The sequence below is a fragment of the Cibotium barometz genome, chromosome 31 (assembly GCF_041138505.1).
Source record: "Cibotium barometz isolate CiBa-2024 chromosome 31, ASM4113850v1, whole genome shotgun sequence".
NCBI classification, from domain to species: Eukaryota; Viridiplantae; Streptophyta; class Polypodiopsida; order Cyatheales; family Cibotiaceae; genus Cibotium; species Cibotium barometz.
Genome location: NC_141076.1, coordinates 46,950,230 through 46,967,846, shown reverse-complemented (window position 1 = coordinate 46,967,846; position 17,617 = coordinate 46,950,230).

Genomic DNA, 17,617 nt, shown 5'->3' with positions numbered 1-17,617 from the left:
CACTATATTTTCACACATAATTAAAGGTGTTTTTATCTTGTAAACTACTGTTTCTCACAATTAGTGTGCTCAACTTCATTATAAATGCATCACAAATGATCCTGAGTGGCTAGGGGAGAAGTGCCAGAACAGTGCAAATTTTGAGCCTACATCGCCCCGTTGCTGCAGAGGTCAAACTCGCATTGTTCTAGCACAGCTTCCTCAGTCCTCCAGGAGCATTTCTGATGCCTTGGGTGAAAAACAGGCACATGATAGATACTCCATGTTAAACAAACATGATGACACCGAGACATTGTAAGAGATACTTTAAATTTTAATTATCAAAAGGTTACAAATGAAAGCCATATAGGCTTGTTACAAAGGGGGGTTCGAAACAAAAGAGTTGCTTCAAAAAGAAGGTTAACATCTAAGATCTCTAGATCGTGTCTCGCTCGCCTCAAATGCACCGAGCTAGTTGCATGTCCTTGGCAGATATGGTAATCCTCTTTGCATGTATTGCAAGGAGGTTGGTGTCTTCAAAAATCCCAACAAGGTAAGCCTCTGGACGCTTCTTGCAATGCTTCAAGGGCGATCCCCTGCACACGAAATTCTGTTCTATATCGTTGGAGAATCTCCTTCACTGTGCAAGCAAAAGGGGCTCTGCTTATTAGCAACTCAGTGTTCCTCTAATAAAACTTGATTTCTTGATTTATTGTGATGCTTGCAAATGAGATTGGAGAATATGGGTTTGCCAAGCTCCACTTGTAGTCAATCTTCTGCAGTGTCCTAACAAGCCAAGCTCTCCTTCACTAACAAATTGCATAAAAGGTGATAAATCGCGGAAAGGAGGGTTTGCTCTTAATGGAGGGTCAATTGGATAGAGATGCCCATCAACCCAAAGATCTACATTTTTCTCCTTAGCTATCCTATGAGCGTGGACAAATTGTGCATCACTAGGATGGGTTTTTTTAGAGCTGCCATACTCTTCAGGAATACGAATGTGTAAATCAACCTTCCGTTTTCTAGCTTCACAAGGGGCTACACACAGCTTGCAAAGCTCCATAGCTAAGAAGAGGAAGAAGCTAAAGTAGAGAGATCCTCAGAGAGAGAGAGAGAGAGAGAGAGAGAGAGAGAGAGAGAGAGTGAGTGAGAGAGACTGTTAAAACTTTGCTGTTGGAAGTTTAACACAAATCCGTTTTTCTAAGTAGAAAATGATATTTTTGATATACAAATATACTAACATGGAGTTTTTCATCAATAAATTACATTTATGAGAAATTTTAAAAAATAATAATTTTTGGGGTCCCCACAATTTTGAGATCTCATGGATGTAGTCATTCCTGACAGTTAGTTATGTTTATGGGGTTGTGGGGACCTGACAATTAGTTATGGATGTACTGGCTCCTGATAGGCTTCTGACATGACTCTTGAATTACAAGCTTTTTGGAGGGAAAATTTTATTTTCATCATACATATTGGTTGGGTTGTGTTTTTTCCACCTCAAAATGTAAAAAAATAAAAAATAAAAAATTTTCACTTTTTGGGGCCCACCTAAATACGAGAATGTTTTGCTGATGCGGAAGGGAGATATGGTAGGAGTTAATGAGAAAGGAGATTTCAAACTGACAAGAAAGATTCAATTTGTAGAGAGTGAAGATAAAAAATTCATACATATTGGTTGGGTGGTGTTTTTTCCACCTCAAAATGTAAAAAATAAAAGAAATAAAAATTTTCTTTTTTTTGGGGCCCACCTTAATATGAGAATGTTTTGCTGATGTGGATTGGGACTACATTGAAGGTGAGAATGAGGAGGCACCAGAGATATTAGAATTAATCCAACTGCTGCAGATGTAAAAGAATACAAGGAGCAAGGAAAGTCAAGTATTGTCTTTCTATTAGCATACAAGATCTACTATTATTGGGCATATATGAGATGCCAAGTCACCCAATGAGGCATGGGACACCTTGGCGAGTCTGTATGAAACAACACCAAGTCACAAAAGATTCACTTGAAGAATGAGCTTTATATTGTTGAGAAGAAAAATATGTCTGTGAACGATTATGCCTTGAAGGTCAAGGGCATTGTGGAATCCCTTGCATCCATTGGTGTTTCTATTGATAATGACGATAAGGTGGAAGAACATTGTTGCTGACAAAATAGGTAATATTTCCTGAACGAGAAACGTTTGGCATCTTTCAAAGATTCCATCCAAAAAGTTTAGTTTTTTTTTCCTCTTTTTAAAAAAGTGATCTATGCATGCGTACAACACTACCAAAAAACGATAGTATTTTGGGCACTTTACACATTTCTTACAAAAATTGACATGAAAAAAAAGACTTCATTTTGCTTACTTTTTGAGATTATAATTGAAAATCTAACAATACGTTTTCAAAAAACATGCCAAAATAGACACAAGGTTTATTATTTCCATCTTCAATCCATTAAAAAAATGATACAACTATAAAAAGAAGCTATTTTCTAAACATGTAGCTTATGGCATAGTTATGGTTCCTCATAATCATTGCTATACCATCACTAGTTGATGTGTCTTCCCTGAGAAGGTAGACAAGGCATCCTCTTCTTCACTATCCACAAATACAATTTCTTTCTTCTATGTGTACACTTGAAGCTTAGACTCATTGGGTCATCTGCCATGTTAGCATGATTGAGGATGTTCCACAGAGTGCAACTATAAAAAATTATTTATATGATTATATTACAAAAGCGTTATCTTGATATAGTTATTATCTTTATTATAAAACACCCTATTTTGGCTCTTAATGAGAGTAGTATTAAAATCCATTTTGAAGTTCTTGAGTATCACAATTTCTTAATTGATAATATATGCTTTTTTAAAAAGAGTTCGTTACATACATATGAATTTTAAAATATCATAATTATGCTATTTAAAAGTTGTCTAATTTTGAAAAATAATTACACACTTATTTTTAAAGAAGATGTGTCCTTGATGTGATAAAAAGAGGTTAAATGATAAATTTAATTATTAAATGAGTTTAGAAAGCATGAAAAAGCTAAGAAACAAAAGTTTATACTTTCCAAAATAGTTTTTTGTAAAATATCAGGCAGCAGGGACTTAGGTTCAAATGTTACTAGTTACTACACATGGTAAGGATGTTTTAGCTAAAACATTTACGGCCAACTTAATGCCTGAGTAAGAACTTCTCAGCTATAAGAGTTGATGTTTTTTATCAACTTGATACAAAACATGAACTTTTATGAAAATTTGATATTTTGCATCAAGTTGATATAAAACATTGACTTTATATGCAAAACATCAACTTTCTATGCAAAAGATCAACTTTTTAATACTTGATGTTTTGTATCAACGTTATGCAAAACATCAACTTCCCACAAAACTTGATGTTTTGCATCAACTTTGATGCAAAACATCGAGTTAATTTGTGGAAAAGTTGATGTTTTACATTGTAAAGTCCCTGTCCCCACTGCGCAACGAATTCAGGGCCTGCTAGTAGCGGAAGTAGCACTTCTTGCACAGGCCAGGGTCCCTCACTCGGGGCCTCGCCCCCACGGATATCTGGACAAGAGACTAATCCATCGGTTCTTCCAAAAACGAACCCCGAAAAACTTCCCATTGCCTGGAAAGCACGGGCGATTCCTCCAGGATAATTTTTCTCTAACGTAGTCAAAAAGTCTTAACTAACTGAACTGATCTGACAGAACCCGTAAGTCCCATAGTCAGATCAAGGAAAGATTGCACTTGGATCATAGAGAGACGAACGCTTTTTTCCTCATTGAGAGGCACAGCCGTTGATTCTTCTCCATAGAACAATTTTTGTTCGGGATTTACTTCATCTATCGTAGCATAACAAAATTAAGTCTCAATTTAGGGATCCATCAATCCAACCTAATCCCATCCAGTCCCATGGGTTAGTCAACCGCCCAACCACTGTAGTGATGGTATCCACCAATTAGGAATTTGGTTGGGTTTTGTCTCGGGTACTAAGGAAAAGAGTTCCCAAGCCCTATAGCCAGATATTCATGCAAACTTAAAACTAGTCACACCACTTACACACCCAGTATGAAATTGCCTTTTTCAGGCAATCAGCTATCTTTAAAACAGTCATTTAATGAAATCATAGTGTCACTGATCATAATCCTCAAAATCTCCAGTCGAATCCTTATTTCCAAACATTCTTTCATCGGTATACCTATGGCATCATTGACAACAACCAGAACGCTCACCACCTGTCCACTTAGGGGCCTTTTCGATGGTTCCTAGCTCATAGTACTCGATAATATATTCACATATCAAAATGGAATCTCCGTTGAAGATCAGCAAGATCAACCAATAGATCCATATAAAAGAGCCATGGACTCATCCGTTGAAGGGACCAGCAAGGTCAATCAACCAGATCCATGCCCGAATTCAGAAAACAACTCTTACTCCTTTTTCCAATATCTTCCATGACGCAAGTGTGGGTATCTTCAGTGACCTAGAGCCCGAGCACCGTATGGTCAGCACCCTCTAGGATCCTTCTCAGGTCACCTAGCGCTTCACTCATAGGCCGCTTCCTTGGTCCCCCATCCACCGTACTGGAAGCTCACCATTTTAATTGAACCGAGGTTGGTCAAGACCTCGGCCAACCTTGCTACGCGAGACGTCCTGCATTGACTCTCCGTCAACTCTTGCAACTTTATCAGATTAGGTCTCCACGACCTCATTCACAAGATGGTCAAAATGCTTCCCCAGCATTCTTGACATAAAATAGTCATTTAAAAAAAAACAAATACAGTTTCTATAGTGAACTCTCATCTTTCCACATTATTCCACATCATTCCTCATTTATTTCATCTGTATTCCCTTTCTCATCACATCATAAACATTCACATCACAATTCACATGACACCACATCAATTCTCGTCCATCACATTCAATTACATCACATCCATTTACACCCATCACATCTCATTCATTCATATCCATCACATTCATTCATACCACCACATACATTCTCATAACCAACCTATCACATACATTCTATCCACATTATATCACATCACTTCTATCCACACCATATCTCATTCATACACATCCATCCAATCGTTCACCTGTATGACTACCCACATCTTTTCATACATTCATATCTATCACTTCACATCCACATATATTCATGTCACATCACATCATTTTTCATCACATCACATTCCTTCGCATACACAAAATATCCCATTATCATTCTCATATGAAAAAATGTTAGCATAAACTCTCTTTCAACTTAAAATAAATAATTATGAATTTTCTAATCATAAAAAAAGCTTGAATGAATTAATCCTTATTTTAATTAGAATGAAAATCATAAAAATGCTTAATCTTTATCTCTAGCTTATTATGCCTAGAGTTTTGGTTAAGAAAATGAGATTAATACTAAGATCCATCCTTCCAAGAGAGATTCAACCATAAAGATGAGTAATCTTTCAAAAAGAGAGATTTACTAATCAAAAATATTATATTTAAGCATAAAAGATTAGCATTAATCATTTAAACAATATGAATCACTAGAAGCTTGGTTTTAAGAAAAAACCATTGATTAAATTGCTTCCCAAGCATTAGAGAGGTTGGGAAGAAGATTACCATGGAAAAAGATAGAAAAACACCATTGATTTAGACTTACCCTTGGTTTTTGGCTTGATTCTTTAGAGAGAAGTGAAGCCCACAAGAGCAAGATTGGCCACCAAGACGAAGATGGTAATCTCCAAGAGAGGATGAAGATTAGTGAAGCTCCTAAGCTTCCCAAGAAGAGGCAAAATAGAGGGATAATAAAATTACACTAATTTGAAGATTATAATGGCATGTAAATACACAAAGATAAAAATACAAAGGAATGAGGGTCAATTTAAAGGTGAGGGAGGCCACCAACAAAGTCCAACTGGGATCTAGAGGCTTCCAGCTCTAGTTTGATCCATTTTGGACAAGTTTGGCTCACTTTTTTGATTTGGTTTGAAGGAGGAGAGAGAAGAGATGAAAATATCTCTTTTTTTGAATTAAAATTTTCCCCTTGATGTGATTTCTAGGTGCCTCCTTCATGAGCCCTTCTCCGCATTCTGAGGTGTTAAAAATTATATTTTTTTACTAAAAAATCTCATTTTTTAACTAATAAACTCAGTACTAGTCAACTTTTCATCTTATGTGAGAATTTACTCATTTTTGGGAGATTTTCTTTTATTCTTTGCTTTTTTCTTATTCCAACACTTGGATTAACCTTATTGGCTTTTTTTGAACACTACCTTAATCAAAATTTTCTGAAATTATATACCCCTAGGCCAAGATGTCCAATACACATATTCAATTAATCTCTAATACACATTGGAAAATTCTTTTTAAGATTTTGTTTTAGGGGATCTCTTCCTATTGAATAGGAGAAAATACTTATCCAAAAATATTTCAAAATTATATTATCTCTCTCTAGAATATTTTCTCTCTCTAGACCAAAATAGGGTAAAACAATGTTTTCATGCATTCTAAATTAGGGGATGTTTACAGAGACTGAAGGAGAGGTTCTTACACCTTTACATCTTAAAATCTGGAGGGAGTAATCTTACAACAATGTATTTTCGTACCCTTTTGGACACTTATCACAAAGCATCAAAACACATGAACATGTGGAATACAAAGCGTGACATATTTCAAAAACCAACATCTTTTGACTTCTTCAAGTATTACAAAGCATCGTAAATATTTGGTATACAATTCAAGTCATCATTTAAAAACTATATTTGAAGGTATTACAAAGCTTCCTCATCACTACCAATCAAACCTAGCAAGGGAAGTATATCAATCTAACGAAATTGGTAATGACGCATGACTTCAGGGTCCTTAAAAACTAGGGGGACTCCAAAAACAACAACAAAATTTACACCATAGACTACCAATGCTCTGCAATGTTCCTAGAAAACCACAACGCCCTTGTGTGGTTCACTTGTGGTATGGATGGGTCGTTACGTGGCCTCCTGCTCATCAACGTGGAAAATTGAGTCCTGTTGATACTACATGCAAAAAATAAAATTGTTGATCCGGGCAGCAAGGTTGTGCAAATCCCTGACTTCTACCTCTTGGGCTGAGAGGGCATCCTCATTAGGTTGGATGGGGACCTCGACAGAGAATAAGTATCGTGTGTAGAATTATATGGTAGTGATGTGTGTGAACACACTTAGGACTACCAAGGCACTTTTTCCCTCACTAGGAGGTTTTTCTCCCGTGTGTATGTACACCCTCTTATCTACTCATTTTGGGGTGTGTACTTATCTTTTGTATTTGGCACACATTTGTTTATTCTTATCTAATGAGTTTGTGTGCTTCCAATCTTCTCTATCGTGTGTGTGTGCATTGTTGCAACCGTAACCCTAATTCCAATAATTGGTATCAGAGCTAGCTTCCTTGACACTTGATCTAGTAGTCTGCCTCCCTCCTCATGACACTGTTTTTCTATCTTCAATTGAGATACCCTCTTAGGAGAAGAAGGTATATAGTGAAGTGGGATGTTTACAAAGTATGCAATTTTTTTGGGATTTGTGGGAAAATCCGGGCACGTTTTGGGCACTGCAAGGTTTCTGCAGACATTCTAGAGAGGCGTCATTTTGGATGGTTCTGCTTGATTTTGGGTGCTTGGGCTATGTAGTGGCAAAGATTTGGTGTGTAATAGCATCTACAGTGTGTTCAACAACATCGACCATCATAATTTTGCTAGTAACACTCTATTCTCTACTCTGTGTTATTTTTCATACACTTTGCATAGGTGATTTAGTCAGTTGGCAGCCATCTAGGGTTGCATCGGTGTGAGTACTTGCAATGTGCTAAAAGATTTTGCATTTGGTAGAAAGACATGTGGCTGGCAGTAGTGATGTATTTAACATGTTATCTGTTGAGGACAAACTTGATGGGACTAACTACCCATTGTGGTCCTATATGATGAGGCATGTACTAGTTGCTAAAGGCATTTGGAATGTGGTCAGTGGTAGTGAAACTCATCTTGTTTCACAACTAGCAGTGCAACCAGGTGCTGCAGGTACATCTGAAGTAGAATCTGATACAGATTAAGGATGCAGAGAAAGAGGTGATAAGCCTAAAAAGGAGGGCAAGTGTCACTATTTCAAAAAACCGGGGCACTACATAAATGAGTGGAAGAAAAGGCTAGAGAAGGAGAAAAATAAAGAATCAGGCATGGTTATGGGCTGATGCATCTGCACCAAGCAAAGAGAAGAAGGAATCTACAAGTTTTATTCAAGATGATTGGGCATGGACTATACATTACAGTTATGACACTTCTGTTCATGATGTATACATGTCAGTAGTAGTAGAATCGGATGCTTGGTACTTTGAGAGTGGTGCTAGTAAGCACATTACTTCACAAAAAAAAATTGTTCTCATCTCTGGAATCTGTCCCAAGTGCAGAATCGTCATATGTGCAAATGGTTCCTCATATCCTGTCAAAGGAGTTGGTAGAGTTGTGCTCACTACTACAAATGGAGGGGCGCATTTACTCTTTCTAAATTTTTATATGTGCTAGGCATTTAGAAGAACTTGCTCTCAGTTTCAGCCTTAGCCTTGTCAGACTTGATGGTGAAATTTGTGGATGACAGATGTACAGTTCAGGATAGAAATGATGGTTATTCTATCATTACCTCAGGTACCTTGTTTCATGGCCTATACAAGATGGATGTATTTGAGAAGTTGCAGCATGATTCTTGCTTAGTCTCTATGACTCATGCTATGAGTGATGCAGAATTATGGCATGCACGATTTGGCCATCTGAATTATGGCAGTTTGTTATGCCTTCAAAGGCATGATATGGTGTTTGAGTTGCCAACCCTTGAGAGCTCTACTAGACATGTATGTGAGGGGTGTATTCTTGGTAAAATGCATTAGGCATCATTTCCAAAGGATGGATCTATGAGAGCTATTAAGAAATTACAGCTTATCCTTTGAGGACACCATCTATTGGGGGATATCTCTACTTTGTCACTTTATTGATGATTACTCCAGATATAGCTGGGTGTATCCATTAAAGCAGAAGTCAAAGGTTTTTATGTGCTTTAGGCACTTCGTATCCATGGCTAACAATGCGTGTGAATGTAAAGTTGGCACCCTTTGTTCAGATCGAGGAGGGGGAGAGTATATGTCATGCATATATGGCTGAAAAAGGCATAAGGCATCAATGTACAGTGCCATATACACCTCAACAAAATGGTGTGGCTAAGAGGAAGAACATGTCTCTCATTGGAGATGGCATGATGTATGATGAAAGCCCAAGATTTACCTCATGGTTTTTGGTTAGAGGCAACTATGTGCACAAAACTATGTGTTGAACAAATGCCCTACCAAGGCCTTGCAGTCTAAAACTCCTTATGAAGCTTCATATGGCAGGAAGCCTTCTGTGGCTCATTTGCGTGTTTTTGGTTATCTTGCTTATGCTCTTGTGCTTGAGCAACAATGTAGTAAGCTTGATGAGTGTGATAAGGCAGTTAAATGCATATTTGTGGGATACAATTTAGAAAGCAAGGGATATAGACTCTACCATCCAGCCTCAAAGCGGATTTTTGTAAGTAGAGTTGTTGTTTCTATCGAAAACTCAATTCATCCCATGATTTCATGCAAAAAACAACAAAATGTATGCTGACATGACGTGTTTAATTCTCTCCTACCTTTTTTTAATGTAGGCCAGCCATATGTAGAGCAATTGAATGCTCAACCAAGTGCTGAAATTCAGCCTTTGCAGGTGCAAAATTATGCTGCAAATCAGCCTTTTGAGATGAGGCAATTATTGAGGATGTAGTGGATGAGAAGAGAGCAGCCATAGAAGAATCTAGGCATATGCCAAAATGGCTTATGCAGACATTGAGGGATAGCAAGTTGGCAGCTCCTTTACGTGTAGCAGAACTCGTGCAGGTTCTCATCATGTAGATTATTCTCATGTGGATCATGTTCTCATTTCTACTTTATGTAATAAGGAGGAACCTATTTCCTTTGAGGAAGCACAAGATGATGATCATTGGATGCATGCTATGTAGGATGAGTATAACCCTATACTAAAGAATGACAACTGGTATTTGACAAATCTACCTCATGGCAAGAAGGCCATTGGTAGTAAGTGGGTTTACAAGATAAAACGCAAAGCAGATGGTAGCATTAATCGCTACAAGGCCAGACTTGTTACAACGGGGTATTCCCAGCAAAAGGGCATTAATTATGATAAGACCTTTGCACCCACATCTCGTATGACCACCATTAGGTGTCTCATTTCTTTGGTAGCACATCATGGATGGAATGTATATCAGTTGGACGTTAAGACTACATTCTTGAATGGTGATTTACATGAGGAGGTGTATGTATCGTAGCCTCCTGGTTTTGTTGTGAAAGGAGAAGGTTCACTGGCCTACTTTAAAAACCGCTTATCTATAAATTTTTCATGAATAAAACACACCCTTTTTCTATTCAATTTGTAAATACCCCCTTTAAATGGTACCCTTTTGTATGTAACAAATGTGTAAAAAAAGGATTTTAAAAATCCCTTCTGTTGAACACACGTGCTATGCTTACATATTTATGAGAGTGACCCCCTCGAGAAAGTATGCAGGTTGAAGAAGGCTCTTTATGGCCTCAAGGAGGATCTTAGAGTGATCCAATTTTTTTTCCATAGATGCACCATTAAAAGTACACTAGTCCCTATAGGTTTCAGATGATTTACATCGAAAATATAGTTTTACTAATATGATTATTAATATTTGTAGGCCTTCTGATAACCTGGAAGATTTTTGAAAAAGAGATCATTCAAAATCCAACCATTGGATTTAAAATTTTAACTTCCACCACATTCTACTAATGTCTCAATATCAAGCACTATTTTGATCTACAAGATTAAGCATTTTAAGTGGTAGTTATTGTGGGTACAGAAAGTGGTATATATTATAACACTTTAAAGACCTTGAAATATTTGAAGAAGATAGACAAATACATTAAAATTTTCTCAGAAAATCAAGATCTAAGCTCTCTATATTATGTGAATATCTAAGGTGCAAAGTGGGAATCTTATACGAGTTTATATGTAAAAGATATTAGAATTTTATGGAATCACTCCAAATTTCGGATAAGGTGTATACATTGACTTTGTACAAGGAAATGAGGAATTTTGACTATCTAATGCTTAATCAAATTATGTAACTATATTCCCAACTTTGCATGGGCACCCTGATCTTGCAACCACCCGGTAACAGATGGAGACTTAAAGGCTGCCGCCATAACGTGGTTCAGGAGTGTGACACTCATTCTCTCTAGCCTCCTTTCACAATCTGGAACTCGTCTAACTTCAGCACGAAGGTGTTGGAATTGGAATTAGGGTTAGGGTTGCAACAATGCACACACAAGATAGAGAAGCTTGAGAGTACACAAACTCACTAGATTAGAATCAACAAATGTGTGCCAGATACAAAAGATAAGTACACACCCCAGAATGAGTAGATAAGAGGGTGTATATATACACGGGGGAAAAAACCTCCTAGTGAGGAAAAAAGTGCCTCAGCAGTCCTAAGTGTGTTCACACACATCACTACCATATAATGCTATAAATCATCCCTAAAGTGATGATGTGAACATGTACAGGGTATGGACAATCAATCCTAAAAAGATAGTAAGCCGCCCAAAGCTTTACGAAAAGCTTCAAACTTTTCACGAGGAAGAGACCATGGAACCTATAAAACACGAAAATCAAACAAAATGTTAAATTGTTCCCTACTATAAATGAGAACAGACCTAATGCGTACAAGGTTATGACACCTACTTACATCCAGAATGCAACCCATAGAATAATATCATTGTGTTTTGTAACTTTTGCATTTCAAAAAAAATGGTGTTGAACTCATTGAATTCTAATGAAACATTACCATCCGCAGTCTTCTTATTTCCCCATGCTGTAATGCAAAGTGTATCGTTGATGTGGTAGTAGTCCCCAATCCTGCATTTCACATCTTCATTCCCTTTGCTAGACAAACCCTCTTTGTGGCGGTGGCACCGGGAAAAGGTTGTGTGTGATACCTTTCTTATTACGAAGGGTGTCTCCTCACAATTGATGAAGAGGCCCTTTGTGCTAATGCCTACCTCATCGCATGCATTAACAACATCAACACTACTGATACTTTGGGAAACCTCTTGTATGATTTCATTGAAAACAAAACCATACGTATATTCTTGCAATGGGGATCCCTAATAATTTTAAGCACATGCTCCCTCGTTGTTGTGAAAGAGCATAAGAGCTCATTACAATCCCTGGTTTGATCATAACTTGTGGCATCTTGAAGGAATACTCTAAAAATCATTAAAATTAGATTGACATTACACAAGTGCACACATGATTTTCATTGGCATTTTGAATTGGAAGTGCTAGAGAATAAGAAAGAGGAGCCATATCGCGTTGCTTAAATTCTTCACTTACGACCACCCCAACGGTAAGTGTTTCAATGTGGTTGAGTGGCCTCTTACACTCCCTAGCTTCAATAGGAGTGCTTTTCATGTGGGAGATGGCCTACGTAAGCTTTTCCACACATGCTGTTCTCTCTTTATTTACACCCCCTCAAGTTCCTTGATTTTTGCTTGAGCCTGAAGAAGGCCTTGGTGTACACTAGCAAGGTTAACTTAGAGTGTATGCAACTGTGATGATAAGTAGAAGACTCTACCAGCATCAATTGTTGCTAATCTCTTGCAGTAGTCGAGCATCCCATTCTCACCATCTCCCACAAAGTGAATAAGTGATAGTAAGTCTTTGAAAGTGGGTGGGTAATGCACTATTGGGTCACATGAGTATAGATGCCCATCAACCCATATATCAACATTAGTGTGACTCCCTTGTCTACGTACATTCCTCTCCTATTCTGTGAGATGAACCTTGCCTGAAGTTGCATACTCTTCCAACACCTACACATGCAAATCCACCTTGCATCGATGCAATGGCACAATAGTGTTAGTGATTTCATGCAATTCCATGCTTAGAATGAGTTGAATAGTGGAAGAGAAGAGGGAGGCCCTAAGATCACAGTAGAGAGAGAGAGAGAGAGAGAGAGAGAGAGAGAGAGAGAGAGAGAGAGAAAGAGAGAGAGAGGGACAGGAGTTGAGATTAGAGGGAGTGAGTGCATGCCATAACCTTCCAAGGCGTTACGATTAGAGAGAGGGAGAATCATAGGAGAGAGAGAGAGAGTGTTTGCAAGCCATTAGCTCATAGTAAAGAGAGGAACGGAGAGTTAAGAGTAGATGAGAGGATTCTAGAGAGAGAGATAGAGTGAGGCTATGTAAGCCAAGCTCACAATAGACAGATGAGTAGAGAGAGAGAGAGAGAGAGAGAGAGAGAGAGAGAGAGAGTTGGTTCAATTTTTGGGGAAAAAAGAGATTGAAAAATGATTTTTTCACACATATATGGGTTTGGGATAACTTTAAAAGCAAAAAAGCTCAAAAATGAGAGATTTTTTTTTCACTATTTTTGCCCCCCCTTAGTTTGCGAGATTGATGATGTGGTGGAAAGTGACAAGATATTTTTAATTTGGTTGATTTGTTGGGGCAGTGGAGAATGAAGGAGAAAAAGATGGAGGCATTCAACGATGAGATAGAGTGGGTTTTATGGGGGGAATCAAGGTTAGAAATTGAATGTTTTATATATATATGGGTCTGGGGTTAGTTTCAAAGTATAAAACTTGCAAAATGGGAAAAAAACAAATTGTCCATTTTGCCCCCCAGGTATGAGCTTGCTAGAAAGAGAAGAGGAGAGAGAATGACAACATTAGACCCTATAAGTTTTTTAGGGGAGTTATGGGCTAGAAAGCTCAAATTATAGGCTCCAAGTAGGCCTCCAAGTAGGCCTCTTGATAGACTCCAAGTAGGCCTCAAATTATAGGCTCCAAGTAGGCCTCTTGATAGACCTCGTCTCCTTCAGAAAGCACAAAATTAGCCTAAATCCCTAAAAATTAGGAATCCTTACAAGGCCCAAAAGATGTCCAGAGGTCTCCTAATGGATTATTTTAGAAGGAATTAAACAAAAAAAAAACTAAACGGATGAATAAAAGATATGAAATGCTAGGGGGTTTCACCTCTAAGAAATTTTATGTATCACGTGCATTCAAGGGGTATTTAAAAAACCCCTTACAAAGTTTACATACTTTTATGAATAAAATGACCCCTTTTTCTTCATAAACTTACGGATTTTTTTCAAAATTGGTTTATAAAACCCCTCTTGTAAATGTAGTTCTGTAACTTTTTTCAATTAACATGCCCCTCCTCTCATGAACTCACATGCTACACTTATATATTTTTAGGTGAACCCCCAAGATGAAATGTAACATGAAGCTAAGGCTTCAATGTTGAGCTTATGAACGATTAAAAGATCTCTCTTCATAAAAAGAATGGAAATGCAACCGTTTAAAAGAAAAGGCTTAATTAATAGCTTGATTAAAAATATAATCAAGCTTAATTTGAGTTTTATTAGACAAGAAATTATCAAGTTTTTTAGGATATTAATTATTGATGCAATTGTAAAACTCTTGTGAAAGCTAAGGGAAAGCGCTTGGTTCTAATACAAAATTGATGCAACAAATAGCTATGATGGGGCCAGGTTCAAGATATTTAAGGTTTGAATATTAAGAGGATATTAAGAGTTTGATTAAATAAAACAAACACACATATTTAAAAATCACCTCACAAGATGTGCCCAAGGATTAGCCTTTCTATTTAAAAAATGAATGTCAGTGTAGTTTACAAAGGTTTAAGCCCTTTATATAGGCTTGTAATGTTCCCAATAAAGTGAGAACAAAGTTGAATCCATAGGTAGAGAAATGCATCTTCATTGACTTTATGCTTTAGAGCAGAAAGGTTATAAAAATAGATGTTAATATAACCTCACCACTATGGTGGTATTTATGAAACAGATTAAGTTTCAGTTTACATCAATGCCAATGGTATACTCTTAGAGCGATAGGCTCTTTTGACATTACCAGTATATTAGCGAGAAATTCTTGTGTCATTAACACATAACATTACCATCAAATCATAACATGTGAGAATATTTGCATGTTTACAAAATCAAAGTTAATCATTATCAACTCTCTCATCTTCAAAAAGATCATTAGCCCCAAAAATATCTATTTCAAGGAAAATCATCTTCAAAAAGATCATTAGCCCCAAAAATTATCCAAAGGTCTCCTAATGGATTGTTTTAGAAGGAATTAAAACAAAAATACACTGAACGAACGAATAAAAGACATGAAATGCCAGGTTTATACATATTCCCCTATGTGTTCACTCGCATTGCTTATCTCTCTCCCATTTGATGAACTACTTAAGCCTTTTAAGCTCTTCCTAATGACTCTCGTATGTATACTAGACACCATCGTATGTCCATTCCAACTAACAAAAGCTCTCTAAGGCTTATACCCCATAATATGTATCTAGTTTCCTCCATTGTGAAGGATTCCTGGTTCTGTTTTGTGCTAGTATCTGGAGCTACTAGAGGGAGGTTAGATAAATACGTGGTCCCCTAGTGTTGGAACATGAGATGAAGTCCCATTTTCAAAGGTTGGGTTTGAGAACGATGATGCAATTATTCAACTGGATTATTGCAAATGTTGCATGAAGCGCCAAAATCACTCGGTGTGAAACTATTTATGTGTTTTATGAAATTTTTTAGTGTTTTTTTGGTCTTATAATCTTTTTAAACATTTGTGGGTTTTTAGATTTTCCATTTTTGTGAGATTTTGGGAATTTTTTAATTTTTCATGGATTTTCCAATAGTTTTTTTAAAAAAATTTTGGAACTTTGAACATTTTAGAAGGAACTAAAAAAAAACACTAAATGGACGAATAGGAGACTTGAAATGTAACATGAAAGATGTACAAGAGACTCTCTATTTTTTATGTAACATGAAAGATGTACAAGGAACTCTCTGTTTTATGTAATGAAGATCAATGATCTAAAATTGAGATCAAACAATCTTGATTTGGTTTGGGATTACAATTTGAATTTCAAGTGATTTGAACTTTGGGTGATCATATATATATATATATAGTATAGAAGAGTAGTAGTGTAGCATAACAGAAGAGAAGAAAAAGGGAGCTGCCAAGTGAGGCAGTTGGGCTTGTACTATAGAAGATATTTGAAAAAAAGGGTTTACCCTTCAAAATAGAGAGCGCACAGCAACATTCAAATTAAAACTTGTGAGAGTTGCGCGACGTGGAAAGGATAAAGGCACACGGAGCATAAAGTGACGTCGTGGAAAGGATAAGGGCACACAAAGCATAAAGTGACGTGGAACTTGGATAGATAAGAAGGGAACGTGATGAAATTCTTGGAGCCCTTCAAGCGGCTTCGTCATGGTGGTGGGAGTATAAAATCCTCATCGCTTCAAGGTTTACACAACAACAACAACATTAAGCAGCTCCTCCTCCTCCTCCTCATCAACATTAAGTAGCTCCACATCCTCCTCATTGTCATCATCATCATCATATGATAGTTTTTTTGCTCACTCCCTCTGCTAGTAGAACCCTCTTTGGTGGCACGAAAAGGTTGTGCATGATACCTTTCTTACAAAGGGTATCTCCTAGCAATTGATGAGGAGCTTTGTAGCCCTTTGTGCTAATGCCAACCTCATCGCATATGCATTAACAACATCAACACTGTTGATACTTTGGGAAACCTCTTGAATGATTTCATTAGAAATAGCCATACATATCTTCTTGTTGCAATGGGGATCCCTAATCATTTTAAGCATATGCTCCCTTGTTGTGAAAAAGCAGAAGAGCTCATTACAATCCCTAGTTTATATCAAAATCTATGGCATCTTGAAGAAATACTCTAAAAACCAGCAAAATTACATTGACATTACACAATTACACACATGCTCCCTTGTTGTGAAAAAGTAGAAGAGCTCATTACAATCCCTAGTTTTATCAAAATATATGGCATCTTGAAGAAATACTCTAAAAACCAGCAAAATTACATTGACATTACACAATTAAACACATGATTTACATTGGAATTTTGAATTAGAAGTACTAGAGAATAAGAAAGAGGAGCCATATCATGCTGCTTCAATTCTTTGCTTAGGAGCGCCCCCCCCACAATAGCAAGTGTTTCGATGTGGTTGAGTGGCCTCTTACGCTCCCTAGCTCCAGAGTGCTTTTCATGTGGGAGATGGTCTACGTAAGCTTTTCCACACACACTTCTCTCTCTTTATTTACACCCTCGAGCTTCTTGATTTTCACTTGAGCCTGAAGTAGGCCTTAGTGTACACTAGCAAGGTTAACTTGGAGCATATGCAATTGTGATGACAAGTAGAGGACTCTATCAGCGTCAATTGTTGCTAATCTCTTATAGTAGCCGAGCATCCCGTTCTCACCATCTCCCACATACTTTGAAAGTGGGTGGATAATGCACTCTTGGGTCAACTGAGTATAGATTCCCATCAACCCATAGATCCACATTAGTGTGACCCCCTTGTCTACATACATTCCTCTCCTATTCTGTGAGATGAACCTTGCCCGAACTTGCATAGTCTTTCAACACCCGCACATGCAAATCCACCTTGCATCGATGCAATGGCACATTAATGTTAGTGATTTCACGCAATT